A 17,251-nucleotide genomic window follows, 5' to 3' on the forward strand; every position below is an offset into this window, starting at 1 on the left:
CAGAGACCAAGTGATAAAATGTGTTTGAACAACAAGATGAGCAAAGAGAGACCATTGAATAAATCAGAAGCGGGTCAATCAATGAAACTGAAAGAGCTCCAAAAGTACCTAATATCATAGAAGGCAAGGAAAATGGGTAGTACAAGGAGATTATAGCCAATAGATTCAGGTGATCAGTCCACTTCAATCAGAAAAGTGCCTTGTTCCATATCCTACCAGAGAGAGTAAAAGTTAATAAACTTCATACTTCAACACAGTGAACACTATAGAAGAAAAAAATGGTGCTATCATTTTATGTGGTACAGCCTCCCAAATTTATATTGATAAGCAATCACTGAGGTGATGGCATTGGAAGGCAGAGCTTCCAGGATGCAAGGTAATGGGGGTTCCTCACTCTAGAATGGATTAGGCACCAGGCATGGTGGCCTGTGCTTGTAATCCCAGAGGTTTGGGAGGCTGAGGCAGGAGGATCTTGAGTTCAAAACCAGCCTCAACAAAAGTGAGGTACTAAGCAACTCAGGGAGACCCTGTCTCTAAATAAAATACAAGAAAGTGCTGAGGATGTGGCTCAGTGGTAAAGTGCCCCTGAGTTCAGTCCCTAGAACCGAGAGAGAGAGAGAGAGAGAGAGAGAGAGAGAGAGAGAGAGAGAGAAATGGATTAAGTACCTCATAAAAAAGTTTGGGGGGAGAACTCTTCTGGTCTTCTGCCATGTGAGGACACAGTTCATCCCTTCTTGCCCTTCTACTCTATGCCATGTGAGGCTGTAGCAAGAAAGCCCTCATTAGATATCATATGCCAGCCCCTTGATCTTAAACTTCTCAGCATCCCGAACTGTAATTTCTATTGTTTATAAATTACCCAGTTTGTAGTATTTTGTTATAGCAGCACAAGCATACTAAGACAAGGAACAAAGTAGCCTGTAAATGAGGGCTTCATCTAAGTACAAGATCCAGAAGCTTAGGTTATTCATGTGTCCTTTTATTCACAAAGGCAGGAGTAGCTGGGCTTTCTGGAGTGGAAGATAGAGACCAGAGATGGAGTGAATGTGAATGTTGTGCATATATTAAAGGTTAGGTACCTCAAGAATTAGACTTCAAGACTGATATTTGTGGTTAGGAAGTGCTTATTATGGAATGTTCTTGGGTCAAACCCAGGAGAGAATAAGGGAAGCTGAACTTTGATGGGGAAATTAGAACAGTGGCTTCATCCAAACCTATAGGGAACTCTGAATCTAAAAGTCCCTCCAAATTATCACTAGTAGAAACAAGAGGATAAGACCTCTGTATGCCTACAGATCTCAGATATGAGCTCTCCCAAGGAGGGTGTATAACCTTTAATGAGGCATATTCCTTAGGTCAACAGCAAATCCTAGAGAGACACAACTGTGAGCCCCTAGCAGCCAATACTCCCAGCAGTTAGAAAAATACATGACTTGCTATGAAATGAGATCTGAGAGTACATCCCAGTATCAACACTAGTCCATTAGTTTTCTTCTTGAATCCATTTGCCTCATATAGTAGGATACTTCATTTGGGAACAGTTCTTCCAAGATCTTGATTAGTCTACTTTTTGGGAAAACTTACCTGAGGAAGGGTGACTAAAGCAATTATTCTGGAAGCTATAACTGATATTTATAACTAAAAACTGGCTATGACCCTTGATTAGAAACTCTTCTGGCATTGTAGCTGATCTGGTGGAGTGAACCAGAGTATTTTCTTAAAAGTTCCACTATTTCCTTAATCATCTCTAAGAATGGGCTGCTGCTCTTATCAATTTACCTTCAGACTGCACAAGAGAATTTCATCAGATAACTTTAATATATCATCTAAGTATCTAGCCTGTTACAATATTCACTATCCCCATTGTACAACCTTATCCTTGTGGTCAGCTTCAATTATACCAGGCAGCACAGACACACAGAGTCCACAGATGTGGATGGACAGAAGTGACTCCTAAAGGAGTCACTGGAAATGATTATCTATGGAGTAATACTTCTATGACTAATTCTACAGACTTATAATATTCTGATTATTTGGGGGTATAGTACCATATTTTAGGATGTATATCACAATCTAGAACATGGCACCCCATCCTTGTATGTTACCATCTCCAAGATGAAGCCTTTGAATCATGTTTAAAGGTTCTTCTGCTACTCCACCAGTGCAGTAATTTTTGAGTGGTACAGTACATGACAGGACCTGTTAATCCCCAAATCATGTGCCTATTGCTTTACTTTAAAGTGAGCCTTTTAGTTTAACTGAATTTATGTGAGATTCTATGTCAGTGATTTAACTTAAGCTCTTATGCAGTGTGTTTGCTGGACTTTACCAGGCATAAAACACAAACCCATTATTAGAGTCTGTGTTAATGACACTCCAGATGAATTTCCCTCTATTCCAGAATGGAAAGGGTCCAGAGAAATCATTTTGCTTCCAAGTGGCTAGTTGTTCTCCTCAAAGGATGATGATATATCAAGGGTTCAGCATTTGTCTCTTTTGCTGGTAGACTAGATATTTGGTAGCTCAAGGATCAGATCAATCTTATTGGGTAGGGAAAAGATACTGTTGATCGCATGCATAGTCTTCATCTCTGCTCAATGATTACTCTGTTCACGAGTCGATTACACTTGCCTTGGGATGACCAAAGACAAGCTGACACCAACTGACTGAGTCATTCTCTTCTGTTCAGTTGTTCATACTTGTTATATTGTAGATGCTCTCTGGTGGGCATTAACATGACATAAACCCCTTCACACTTTGTGTATTCTTCCCTGGTTGTATCTATATGCCTCTTTCACAGTTCTCCTTGACTCTGATCTTCCAATTTTTCTCCTTCCATGTCCCTGATTAAAAAAAAAAAAAAAAAAAAAAAAAAAAAACAAGACTTTCATTTCCTTTGATACTGTGTATATCATTAACTTCAGACAATTTTTTTTTTCACAGAGTGAATAACCAGTTGCACTACCTGAGTCATGGACTATTGAGAAGCCTTCAGATCTATCTTTAAAACCTACCCACAGGCAAGGCTGACCTACTCATACCATACCCATTCTTTCTCTTTATCCAGCTGGCCATAAGGAAGCTTCTCGCACAACCATGGATATGCAGCTTTGGGCCATCTGATTGCACAGAATACTTCGCTCCTTTGGTTCTGCCTATGTCTAATAACAGAGAGACAATTTACATCTTAGAAGTATTACAGCTAGATCTTTCTGAACCTCTAATATATTAGGAGGGTGATATAACCCAGATCAACGTGGGCAGTTTGGGCTGAATGGTCACTTGGTAACTCACTGTCAGGGTGCTCCATCTCTACCAGGGCTCAGGGTCATAATAGGAACCATTTTTAAGAAGTCCAAATGGTGCATAATTTGCTGCTGCAGATGGCACTGTCTTGCTTGACCATAGAACTTCATATTGCTGTTGCCTACTAAAGAGTGACATAAAACCCACATAACATCTTTCTCTGCACAGATATCTCTAATACCATAGGATCTTCTGAGTCCCGTGGCCCAGGAGTCAGCACTACTTAAAACATAGATGAGATGTGATTCACATATTTTCCTGCACTAGACCCCTTTAAAAGATTTTGCGTCTTCTAGTATATAGGTTGGAGTAGTATTTCCAATACAATTGCAATATTATTTTTATTCACTGAGTCTAATGGGAGACTGTTGAAGAAGTTTACACTTGGCCTTCTCTGCTAAAACAGCCATTCCCTTCACTGGCCAAGAAACCAAATTGGATATTTGGCCAACTACCAATTGTGTCTATTTAAATTATATATTCAGAGATCAAGAAAATTACCAAATGGGACTACTATAAACTAGAACTAGTGGATGGAAAATAATCCAAACCTGTATTAGGGCTTAATTCTTAAAATCAAGATTTCATACTTTCCTACTTTTCAAGGAAAACATTAGGACACATTTCCTGACTATCAATGTCAACTTAAACCCTGTATTTAAAAGTTCTCAAAAACTCCAGCATTAGTTCACAGTTATCTGAGAATATCAGTGTAAGGCCATTTGAGTAATTATTACCATTATATATTCTCCATGGTTTTGCAAGGCCTTTGTACCTGGGGTGTGAACATTTTTAATGAATAGATTCCAAGTCTGAAAACTCACTCAGGCCTGGAAATTGGGAAACAGATTATCATTTTTATTAGGGTAGTTGCCCTCAGCCCCTTGATTATCTATCCTTAATTTCTTTTAATTATATAGATGGAGCAATACATTTATTTTGTATGTATTTTTACAGATGCAGCGATTAATTATTTTCATAGCTGCTTTCCCTCTTACCTTTTCCTTCTTATGAGAACTACATATATTTGACCTCTATAATTTTGGGATCCTATCATCCCCATTTCTGTTAGGGAGCTCAGTCCTATAGCAGCATCTCCTAATGCCATATCTGACCTAGAGAAGCCAGCTACTATTGAGCTTTAAACGATTCTACTGCTCTTTTCACAAGTTTCTTTTTTTTTATTTCAAGCTTATTGCGTTGGTAAATGGAGTGTCTTCCAGGCTTTTGTTCAGAAAATGTTTGACTATTAGTTTTCATGGGCTTCTATCTTAAGTCTACTCCAGCATGTTCCTTTCTCTGAGTCTTTTGATCCCTTCTCCCACTGTCTGCCCCAGTCATCTCTGGCATTTCTCATTCCTTTATGTGGTCTGTAACTTTCTACATGTTTCCAAGAAGCATCAGAGGAATGTGATAACACTTTTTCCCAGAATCCTTCCCAGGCTTCAATATCCATGTCGACAAACCTTCCATTATTTATTTCCAGTCCTGCTTAATAAAGCACACAGAGGATCCAGTCCCATATGTACTTCTGAGCTCCTACTAGCGTGTATTGTCTGGCCATATAGCTCCTTCAGGATATAGTCCCTTTTCACGCTTAGCAAGTCCAGCACTTCTTTGGTTCTGCTATGACTTAATGTTGGTTATTAATTGTCTGGTGGTCAGGAAAGGAGGTGAGGTAAAAAATCTTATGAAGGATTCTGTATCTGTCAAACGTGGGGGAGCCCTAGCTTGTACCACCAAGGAGTGGGCCATATTGCTTACAGAGTTCAAGGCAATATGAGAATTCAGTCTTCTGAATACATAAACCCAGATGTTATCATCCTATCCCTCAGGGTTCCAAACCTTTTCAATTGGGGACCTGATCTTAGTGTAGTAGATTTGCTGAAATTGTGAATTCAACCACCTACAGAATTTTACTACTCTTACAGTAAGTCCTGGGTCTGAATTACATCCTCTTTTTCTGTTTTCTTGTATTCTGCCATCTTAGTCTGTTTGTGCTGCTGTAGCAAAATACCTAAGAATTAGTAATTTATGAAGAACAAAAATGTATTTTTTTTCATGTTTCAGGAGGATGATAAATTAAAGATCAAGGTGCCTGTAGGTTCAGTTGTCTGGTTAAGGCTGCTCTTTGCTTCCAAGGTGGTTCCTTATTGCTGCACCCTCTGTCAGGGTAAAATACTGTATCCTCCTTCACAATAGATGATATAAGGGCAAATTATCCACATGGATATGAAGCCTCTTTTATAAGGGGTTTAATACCATTGCAAGACAGAAGCCCTCTTGGCCTAATCACCTCTTAAAGGCCCCACCTCTTAATAGCATCACATTTATCTACCTTGCTGCCAGTGAAGCCCTGTGACACTTATACTTAGATTTTAGTTGATGACTAATCACCCTGAAACATTCAATGTTTTGTCCCTCAGTACATCAATCAAACTCAGCTGCAGCCATCTAATTCCAATCTTTATAATTATACTTCCCCATATCTCTCAAATACCTGGTGTATAGCACTTGTAAGTGATGTCCTGGCCATTACATCCCATCCCACCTCATTGCCAGTAAGTTTTACCAACTGCGTTGTTGCTGAGCAACAAGGGGTATACACATTCTACCTACCACTAGTAGTAGGCGCTTCCTTGCCAGCTGCACAGAAGGTTATTCAGCCCGTACTCCCATTCTTGAGTCTACTTTCTTGGACCACTTCTGGTAGCAACTGTTGTAGTTCAGGTTCCCAGGGAAACAGATTCTAAAACTCTATTATTATCAGGCAGGAGGTTTATTGTGTTGTACCTTTGAGAACACCTGTGAAGGAGCAAGAAAGGATGGATGGGTGGAGAGAAAATTTAATTGCCACGCAGTTCAACTGTCAACTCCACTAATTGCACCAGGAGCTTTAAGTTAGGATCGCTTCCTCTCCATACCAAATTAAAAGACTTAATCTTTGCACTCTTGCAGCATTGACCAGTCTTTGAATGAAGGACTCCTTCTGGGAGGGAATGTAAGGTGAGGTAATTTCTTACTCTTCAGACACAACTGTGTTCTGTGATCCCTCAACTCCTGGCATTAGGGGTAACAAGTACCTCAGTTCTGAAGGGGGATTTCAGTGTAGCATGAAAGCACCCACTGCAGTTCAGTGTTCACATGCAAAGTCAGGGAGTGCTGCATTCAAGAACAATTGAATTGTCTATTGAAACATATAGGGATGGCAGACCTGGTGGTGCACACCTGTAATCCCAGTGGCTCAGGAGGCTGAGGCAGGAGGATCATGAGTTCAAAGCCAGCCTCAGCAAAAGTGAGGTGTTAAGCAACTCAGTGAGACCCTGTCTCTAAATAAAATACAAGAAAGGGAAGAGGAAGTGGCTCAGTGGTTGAATGCCCCTGAGTTCAATAGTTCAATCCATGGTACCACTACCCGCCCCCCCCAAATATATAAAAGGTTAAGTTTGTGGATTGAGGGGAATATGCAGAAATTTCAGTCCTGAAGAAAAAGGGTATTTTTTGTCATGGATACTGGAATTCCTAAGGACTTATGCTTATCTTTATCTGGAGTAGGATCATTATAAAACCTAAACATTCTATGCATAAAATATGTTCCCATGTAGAATAAACTGTTGTACTATTTTCAACATTACGTAAAATTAGTCTACCTATTAAGGATCACATGCTGTCTCTTGAATCAGTCACTGTGGCTCAGGAAATGTTATGCAGTATGGTGAGGATAAAGACAAGAAGTCCCAACCTTAAAGCTGATGTCAATCCTCAAAGCCATATGTTTATAAGGGTGAAAGAGATAAAAACAAGATCAGCATTTGAAGTGTTATCATTAGCTTTTTAAGATTTTATTTTAAAATACTTATAGACTCAGATTTGCAAAAATAGAGTCCTATGTACCATCACTCAGTTTTCCTCATAGTGACATCTAATATAACTGTACTAAAATATCAACACCAAGAAATTGACCTTAGTAAAATATTGTTAGATATATTTCATTTTCACCATTCCTAAGGCATTGATTCTTATGTGGGTAAGGAGGTGGAGTTCTGTACAATTATAACACATGTAATCAAGATATAAGATTATTTTATCAGCACGAAAAAACGCCTTCATGCTACACCATTATATTCACACCCTTTCTTCTGCCTTAGCCTTGTATCCTGGAAACCACACCTCTGTTCTCCATCTCTGTAAATTTATCATTTCAAGAACATTATATAGGGGCTGGGGATGTGGCTCAAGCGGTAGCGCGCTCGCCTGGCATGCGTGCGGCCCGGGTTCGATCCTCAGCACCACATACAAACAAAGATGTTGTGTCCGCTGATAACTAAAAAATAAATATTGAAAAATTCTCTCTCTCTCTCTCTCTCTCTCTCTCTCTCTCTCTCCCCTCTATCACTCTCTCTTTAAAAAAAAAAAAAAAAAAAGAACATTATATACCCAAAAAAACACATGGTGCATGACTTTTTGGACTTACCTTTTTCACTCAACAAAATTTCCTTAAGATCCAGACAAGTTATTACATCAACGAATATTACATTCATTTTTATTACTTAGTAATATTCCATAGGTGTGAATATTCCATAGAAAATCATGGTTATGATTATTCCATAATCATTCACCCACAGAAGTTCATTTGTTTTTTTCCCCCAACTTTTTGTTATTAATAATCAGTCTGCTATGAACATTTGAGTATAGGATTTTGTGTGGATATATATTTTTATTTCTCTGGGAGTAATACTTGGGAGTGTACTTTCTGAGTCATATAACAAATGCATGTTTAATTTTTAATTTTGTAAAGAAAACTTTGAAAAATCTTTCCAAAGTGACCATAACATTTTACATAGCTACCAGCAATATATGAGAGACCCATTTTCTCTGCATCCTTACCAGCATTTGGTATTATCACTATTTTATTTTGGACCGTTCTACTGAGTATACCTCATGTGGTTTTAATTTGCATTTCAATAATGCCTAATGATTTTGACAAATTGCCAATTTTTGTTCAAGTAAATCAATTAGGTTATTATTTCTAATTTTTCAGCATGTATTTTTTCATTATGTGATACTCTTATTTCACATACAAAAATTATTAAACTATTAACTAAGTACTAACTGCTATATATTGCTTATTTCCTTTTTTGTGCTTTATAATATTAGAGATAGCTAGACCATTAAAAATTTCTGCTAGAACATTTACTTCACATAGTAGGAAACTGTGGCCTAGGAATATTCAGTAACTTTTTCAAGACCATCATAGCTGGAACTAGAGTCCAGACAGGGAGTCTCTTGTTCCAGCATCATCTCCTCCTTCTGCCACTCGCTTCCTCTCCCTTACCCCTTCTATCCTCCTCTTTCTCCTCCCACTCCTTCTTCTTCATCTTCTTCCTCTTTCTCTTCTTCCTCTTCTTCTTAGGTCACTCTACCACTGACTTATATCCCCAGCTCTTTTCATTCTTTGATTTTGAGTTGCTAAATCTAGCTTCCATCTTGTGATCCTTCTGCTTCAACCTCTCAAGTTGCTGGGATTATATGTGTGGGTGTGTGTGGGTGTGTGTGTGGTGCTGGGGATTGAACCCAGGGCCTTGGGCATGCAAGGCAAATACTCTACCAACTGAGCTACATCCCCAGCCCAAGCATCCTTTTCTTGAGACCACTATGTTTTCCTAAACTAGACATATGTGTGTATATATGCATGGTTTTGTGTGTGTGTGTGTGTACACACTCACATGTATGAGGTTGATGAATGCTTTCAGGTTTACTACTCTATCAAGTACCTGGCTTCCCAGCACCCTTAAATAAAGGATAATAAGACATTGCATAATATTGCTTAAATTTAGAGAATTGCAAGATCTATGTAGCTGGATCCCTGGGGACATCTAAAGTTGAGGGGATGGAATATGGTAGCCAGGTGTGAATAAGGTAGATATACAGTTCACCTGGTTTCAGATGTGAGTGGATCTGGAGCTGCTATGATTAGGTCATCGGGGCAGAACTCTTATGAACGTGATCAATGAAAGAGGCTCATGGGAGCTCATTTGCCCCTTTTGCCCTGTGAAGATGAGAGGAATGAAAGCTTCTGTGAACTACAGGATGGCCCTCCACACATAATGAACCCTCTATCACCTTGATCTTGGGGACTTCCCAGCCTCTGAACTCTGAGAAGTAAATTTCTGATGCTTATGATCCAGCCAGTCTATGGCGTTTTGTTATAACAGTCCAAACAGAGTAACTCACCTTGATAAGTTCTGAGAAATTCAACTAACTCAACGATTGGTGGAGGTGGAGGTGGAGGAGGGAAATTGAGGGCTCTGTGAAAACTACCAGACCATTCCTCTGCTTTCCTCTGCTCTCACTATAATGGCTCAAGAGCATTGTAAACGATGATGCCAAAGATCTGTAACCTCTGAGCTGCTGCTGACCTTGAGGAAATTTGTGGAGGTGGCTATCACAGAGGCAAGATAAACATACCCTGGGGAGCAGCAGGAGCAGGTAGTAATACTGAGAGAGTACATGAGGCAAGCTTTCTGCTGGATTCACTTCCCAAATATATTGGAGGGAGAAGAAACCACAGGGATGAGAAAAAATGTGACTCTTGTATTACCTAAGTAATAATGGAACATCAACTGAATATGAAGGTAAGTAAAACTAAAATCAGGGTGAAAATAAAGGGAAAAATAAAGTAGGCTTTTAACTTTTCAAAGAATACTAGGAGTTTTGGTTCATATACTCAGTGAGAGCAGATTTAAATTAGTATTTTTGGAGATGGTTCTGTTTTTTGGTATTTAGAGTCCAAGGAATGTCCATGAAAATAGATGCTGATGGAGTGGATCTGAAAAGATAGAGATATGTAGAGGTGAAGGTATTGGATGGATCTCTATGGGTATGAAAATGTTTTCTGTGAGTGCAGACCTTGTGGTGGAAAAGAAGACTATGGGCTAAACCTTTGGTAAATGAGAGTGAGTGATCAAGAGTGTGATAGAACAATCTTTAAAAGAAGGAGAAAGGAAGTCTCAGAGCAGAGAAATTTTGCAAGTTGGAGGAAGAACAATCATGTGCAAGCTGGACTTGAGGGATTATGGTGAATACTGGCTCTATCCTAATTCTTTGGAATATAGAAAATGAGGAAGGACAATGCTCTACACTGGTCATACTGAACAGTGCCCCAAAGGATACTAACAGCTCATACCACCATGAGAAGAAAATACAATAATTCATGTACAACATTTAACACAAACCAGGAACATAGAATAGGTACATGTTATTACTATCATTATTTACTACATAATAAGTCATTACTATTATGCAAACAATGAATATTTAAGAGAAATAAAAATTGTTTCCATTTTCCAGATAAGGAAATTCACATTTAAGATTGAATGACCTCCTCAAGTACGTAAGACTTGGGTCTGCAGGGCCAGAACAAGTAGCTAAGACCTTGAATTCTACCAGGTTCCCCACTGCTATGGTTTGGATGTGAGGTGCCCCCCAATAGCTCATATGTGAAACAGTGTAAGAAGGTTCAGAGGAGAAATGATTGGGTTGTAAGACTCTTACCCCAATCAATGAATTAATCCCCTGATAGGGATTAACTGAGTGGTAACTGAAGTGATAGGGTATGGTTGGAGGAGTTGGGGATTGGGCCATATTTGTATATGGCAAATGGAGTCTCTTTCTACCTCTTAATAATTATGTAAGCTGGTTCCCTCTGCCATACTCTTCCACCATGATGTCCTGCCTCACCTTGAGCCTGGATCAATGGAGGCTGCAGCCTATGGATTGAGACCTCTGGAACAGTGAAATAAAGCTTTCCTCCTCTACAGTTGTTTTGTCAGGTCATTTAGTCACAGCAGCAAAAAGGCTGATTAAAACACCCACTGTCCTACAGGGTTGTGGAATCATGGATAGACACATGTGTCTTTACCACAGGTGGCCTGTGTGGGGCTGCATCACCCATCTCAAATTTTGAAGTGGAAAAGAAAATAAGCAAGAGAACTTGCTGGTAAACTCTTGGGGGTTCAAGTCATATCATGATGAGGAAGGAGTGCTTATTTAAATCTAATTGTTTAGGTGTCTCTGTTCAAATAAAATATTCCTTTAATAAAGATATCACTAATACATACTAAATATGGTAAAAGCACTTTTCACTTATTAAAGTTTGAGTGCTTATAGAATTAATCTAGTTTTTGAAATTATTATCCAAATCCATTTTTCCACTTTACAGGTAAGTAAAGAGTAAAGTTTCTTTTGAAGTCAGTTGGTCATACTCTTTAAGACAGAGACCAACCATTAATAGAGGAAGATATCACAGAGATAGACTAGAGAGAAGGACATTAAGACTTTGGCATTTCAGTCCATTCAGTATAAACTCTAAGAAGGATAAAGCCGGTAAATAGTTGAGGTATCTAAGATGAAGACTCTTCATATCACATAAGTCAAAACTGAAGGATTTGCAAGAAATTACTCAATGCAAAATATAAATTTGGAAGAGAACAGAATGTGGAAAAATTATTCTAAAACATTGCCAATTAAGCATTCTGAGTTTGACTAATATGGAAAATGATCTGCCTCAGAGGAATGCAACAGAGGCCATGAACTCTGATTCTGAATTGGGAGACAAGTATTGAAGGGAAATAACCCAAAGAAGGAAAAGCTAAGAATATTAATTGCTTGGCAGAGGTATGTCCAAGGATGGTATGACCCATCCGAAGAGAACATTATGATGGCCCTTTTTCTAGGTCCAAGAACAAAACATTCCCACACATTGAATTCCTCATGAAATAAGTGACAATCATGGAACCTTACCAAAAATCAGATTAAAATAGGTATTTGGCTGAATCTGAGCCAAATCTGATATCCAGTTTAAGCCAAATACTTTCAGTGAAATTTCTTGAGAGCCAAATGTTCTTTGAATCCAGAAAGACCATATTTTTGCTAATTAATGTAACTATATATAAACAAGGTGACCATATGCTTTATCATCCAGGCTGGAACATATTTAAGCAAAAGGGGATGCTGTTGATAATAATGTGAGTATAATGGGCACCAACTAAATCCTGGACATAAGATCACCTTATGTAAAAACATTCTTATTCAATGGATTATGGTGGTAGAAAATGTGCAGGTAGATGTGATAACTTATGTCCTAACTCTAGGCTTAGAGTTCACTGTTAGCCAACACTGTGTCTCAATATATGTTGCAGATTTCAAAGAATTTCAAAAATTGGTAGAAATTAAACACAAATAATTATAACATGTGTGTACAGAATCCTGATATCACAAGTGTGACATTTGTCTATTCCTTGGATAAAAAAATTAACTAGTACTCTGTTCTTAGTTCTTCTATGAATATGCATGTATATGCTAACTTCTGTTGATTATACATTAATGGAATTTTCATTTTTTCTCACTGTCAAGAGAGCAACAAAGACCTTTTCAGCTCCCAGACCAATCTTTGATAGAAGCAATCTTCAAAGAACCATATTGCTTTTTTAAAACTTTAGGATAAAAACAAAATAAAACAAAAAACACAACATTTTGATTAGAGGGATTAATTTCCTAATTGAATAGTTGAGGTATCTAAGATATCTAAGATTTTGAGAGTTTAGATGCTGCTGATGATAGCAACAATAATGAAAGCCTTTGATATTCTAATACATTATTTTTACCTCTCCCTAGACACATAAATTCCATATTTTAGTGTATGGACTCACCAGCCATTGACCAAAAGAGGAATCATAACTGATCTTCTCTTCACACACCCCACATCTCATCTGTCTGTAGGTATCTAGGTTCTACTTAGAACACGGAAGTTGAATATATTCAACATACACTACCCCAAGCCACTTTAATTTCTGCTAATCAGACTTCCTATGTCTAGTCTCCATTGCTGCCACAGGTAATTAATTACTGTATTACAGGTACAGTAATATTTTTTAAAGTGTGAAGCATATCATTTAACTCCCTCCTTAAGTTCTTCAGTGGCTTCTCATTGCACAAAGACAAAACAGCCCTTCTTGTCCTGACTGGTTTGGACCCATATGAGCTCATCTCCAGCTATTTTCTCCTCTCCTCACAATAATTCGGCCTCATTGCCCTACTTTCTGCTCCTCCAGGATGCTACCCTTTCCTGACTCAGGCTTGTTTCTAGAACTTTTCTCCATTTATAACACTGTGTGGTGAGCTCTTCTTAAGCTAGTTCCATCATCCTTCAAATATTTGGTCACAGGACCCCTTCTTACAACTTTCAGGACTATCTATTTTACTGCAGTTCCTCTCTATGATACCTGGAAAGTTATTTTCTAGAGTAATTACTGGTAGTTAATGGTTGAGTGTTATTTATGTCTATCTCCTCCAACAGCAGTGTAACATCTAGAGCAAGAATTGACACACTATTTTTTTTTCCTCTAAAGAGTCAGATAGTAAATACTTTAAACTTTTAGCAACAAATAGTCTATTTTCAAAAAATCAAAAAACAAAACAGGCAGTTGACTGCACTGGTCTTACTGGCCATAGTTTGGCAATTCTCATCAGGGCCATTACTTTAATATGATTTGCTCCCTACCATAATCTTAGCACCCAGCACAAAGCAGGTGCCCAGTAAAAAATACATACATACTGAATGAATGGAGTTCTTTTCATGTGCCAGGTACTGTGCAAATATTCATGATATTTCATTCTTACTTAAATTCTGATAGATATTATTCTGTCTATTTTATAGACAAGCAAAAGAAGTCCCAGGGAAGTTTACTAATTCACCCAAACTGATATATCTCTTGTATTAATTTCCTAGGGCTATGAGTACCACAAACCACATGGCTTGAAACAACAGAAATTTATTCTCTTATAGTTGTAGGAACTAGGTTAAAAAAAAATCACCCAGGCCATGCTCTCTCTGAAGTCTAGCCGTTAGCCATATCTTACTTCTTTGGTTTTTGATGGCACTTGGCATTGCTAGACTTGTGGCAGCACAACTCCAGCTGCCTCTATTTTTCTCCCCATGCATCTTTCTCTGTGTTTTCACATATTGCCTTCTTCTCTGTGAGTCTGTGTCCTCTCCTTTTATAAGGAAACCACTCATTGGGTTTATGGCCTGCCTTGATCCAACATGGCCTCTTTTCATCTGTAAAGATCCTTTCCCAAATAAAGTCACAATTTCAGTTTTCTTTTTTCCACGTTTTAGGAGGGATAACATTCAGCCTACTATTGCTACCAAATTGTAGCATGAGAATTTGCACCTGATAGCTTTTCAGCAGTACTCTACAGTTATGACCTCAGATATTAAATTAAATTAAAAGGTTATACTGGTGTCCTATTTTAGAGTTATTTTGAGAAATGATGATTTGAGAGTGTCAGTGGAAATAAGAGGAACTAAAAATCGTACCTGTTAGGTACTTTGTCTATGTCATAGTTTCTGACTAGTGTCCTAAACATTATGTGAATGTTGATTTTTGAGGCATTTGATACATATAAATAGAGATAATTTTTTTCCTACTAACATCATTGATCAAGCAAGCAGAATTTCATTAGAAGTTTCCAGTCCCTCTAGTTAACATCTTTGGATATTAGGCCTGTTTGTCATGTTTTTCCCCAAAACTTGTCAGAGGCATGTTTCCCCCCAAAACATAGTTCTGTGGTCCAATACATTTGGGAAAGAGGAGACTAAGTCACATAAAACAGATTCCTTTACTGCAGTAAATGATTGTTTCTTAGCACTTTTTATTTGTTGATGTGTCTTGAGAGTTTCTAGGAGAAAGTTATTGTGCACATTTTCCCAAGTTCACTGAACAGTTTTTGGAGAGTATCTCCAGGAGCTATACTTCGGTATATGCTTTTCTAAGTGCAGGCAATTTTCTGAAGGCAAATTTGTAAAAACTCCTTTCTTGGGTTTTAGAAATTGGTTTTGAATCCCTAAAGAAACAAGAGAGATTTCTGACAGAAGGGGAAACACTGATAGTCTGTACCAAGGCATCCACTAATTTATAATCAGCCCATATTCATTTATTCATTTATTCATTTAGTGATATTACATTTGTGTGTGTACATAGCCCAGGGAAGTAGGTATAAACTTATTGAGAAATAGATTTCTTTTCATTGTCATACAGATAATGCATGTACATAATTACCCCACAAAGTAACTTTAATAAAGGGAAATCATCAGTTTCACAAAAAAATTCGTATATTGAAGTCTTAACTGACAATGCTTGGAATATGACTGTATTTGGACATGAGATCCAAAACAAAGAAGTATATAAGTTTAAATGAGGTTATAAAGGTGAGGTCCTTGTCTATAGGACTGGAGTCCTTATAAGTAAAGGGGGAGATACTATGTTTCCTCATGCACACAGGAAAGGTCATGTGAGGACACACCAGGAAGGGAACATCTGCAAGCCTAATAGAGAGGCCTCAGGAGAAATCAAACCTGTTGTTACCTTGATCTTGAATTGTTACAATCTAGAACTCTGAGAAAATAAATTTGTTAGATAAACCACCCCATCTGTGGTACTTATAATATTATGACAATTAAAGAAAATTAAAGTAGCCCTGTTAATTGTTCATTAGGTCCTTGCCTTCAAGGGGTTTGCTCAGTTCTAATGTATACTAAGTCTTTATAGTTCCTTTAGTTTTGTTTTAGAAGAATTTCATGGGAATCAATCTGATTGTAAACCTCTTGAGAACAAAGGTTTCATCTGTCTCATGTTTTCATTTCCACATTGACTACCAGAGAGCCAGGCATCTGGCAGAATGAATATACTGTCTACATTTCTACTACTTTCTGGGTGTTAATAATTGAGAAATGCCCCAACACAGTTCTTAGAGTCAGAAATAAGGAAAAAAAAAAAAAAAAAGCACTACAAAGTGTTTTACACACAGCTAGAAACTTCTTATTTAATCTCTTTTTATTTTGAAAGGGATATCATTCCCATTTCATAGATGAAAAAACAGAGGTGTAGAAAACTTAAGTGTTCTGGCCAAAATCATAAAATCATGGGCAGAGCCAGAATTTCAACTCAGTGTTTTTCCTCCCTGAATATACATTGGACTGAGGAAGGCAAGTGCAATTTTTTAAAAATTAAAAGATGCTGAGTGGAGTGTTTTCATCAATTGCTTAATTAGAGAACAGAGAAAATCTTGATTGATGCACTTATGAAAAATAACTGGAAATTTTAGTGTACTATATGTTTATTTCTATGACATTTTCATAAGTGACATGACCACCAAAAAGTTAGGCTAATATTAAGTTTTTTAAATAAAAATAATGATGAGCACTTACTAAAAATCAAGCATTTTTCTTGGTTCTGTGGATTTTTGATGCCTGTTTTGTAAGGCTAGAGAAAAAATTTGGAAGTGCCCAGAACCAGACAAGAATGACCAGTCCTTGAAATGCATTATACATTTAACCAGCTGGATAAAGTTGTAAAGTTTACTCTGGAGAAGAATGAAGATGAATTGATTATTGTTTCTAAAAGAGGAAGAGTTTCAGTTAGAAGAGGGATTTAGAAACGGAATGAAATTAAGAGGTAATAAGCTTTCCATTACCAACAGTATTAAGATAGATGTGTCTATATCAAAGAAACTCCTGCATTTAAAGGAAGTTCAACTAAACTTTTGAGTTCCTTAAACTTGAAGATTTTATTCATAAATTTCTCATTATTATCATCATTTTTTAACAAAGTTATTTGCCTCAGAAAACAACAACAAGAAACTAGGGCTACTAACTCCCTTCTGGAACTATAAAGAGAATTCCTGGGAGAGAAACATTTCAGTTCTCTCATCACCATTGCTAAGAGATCCTCACAAGAAAATTGTTGAATTTGAACCTTTCTCATTGACTTTTTATAATTATATTAACAAAATTCAGTCTCCACGTTTCAAAGATGATAACATTACCTATTTTGAAAGGGTTGCCTATTCATTTTGCCTTTATCAAAGCAAAAAGACCTCATAC

Source organism: Spermophilus citellus (genome assembly GCF_964194105.1).
Source record: "Spermophilus citellus genome assembly, chromosome: 5".
NCBI lineage: Eukaryota > Metazoa > Chordata > Mammalia > Rodentia > Sciuridae > Spermophilus > Spermophilus citellus.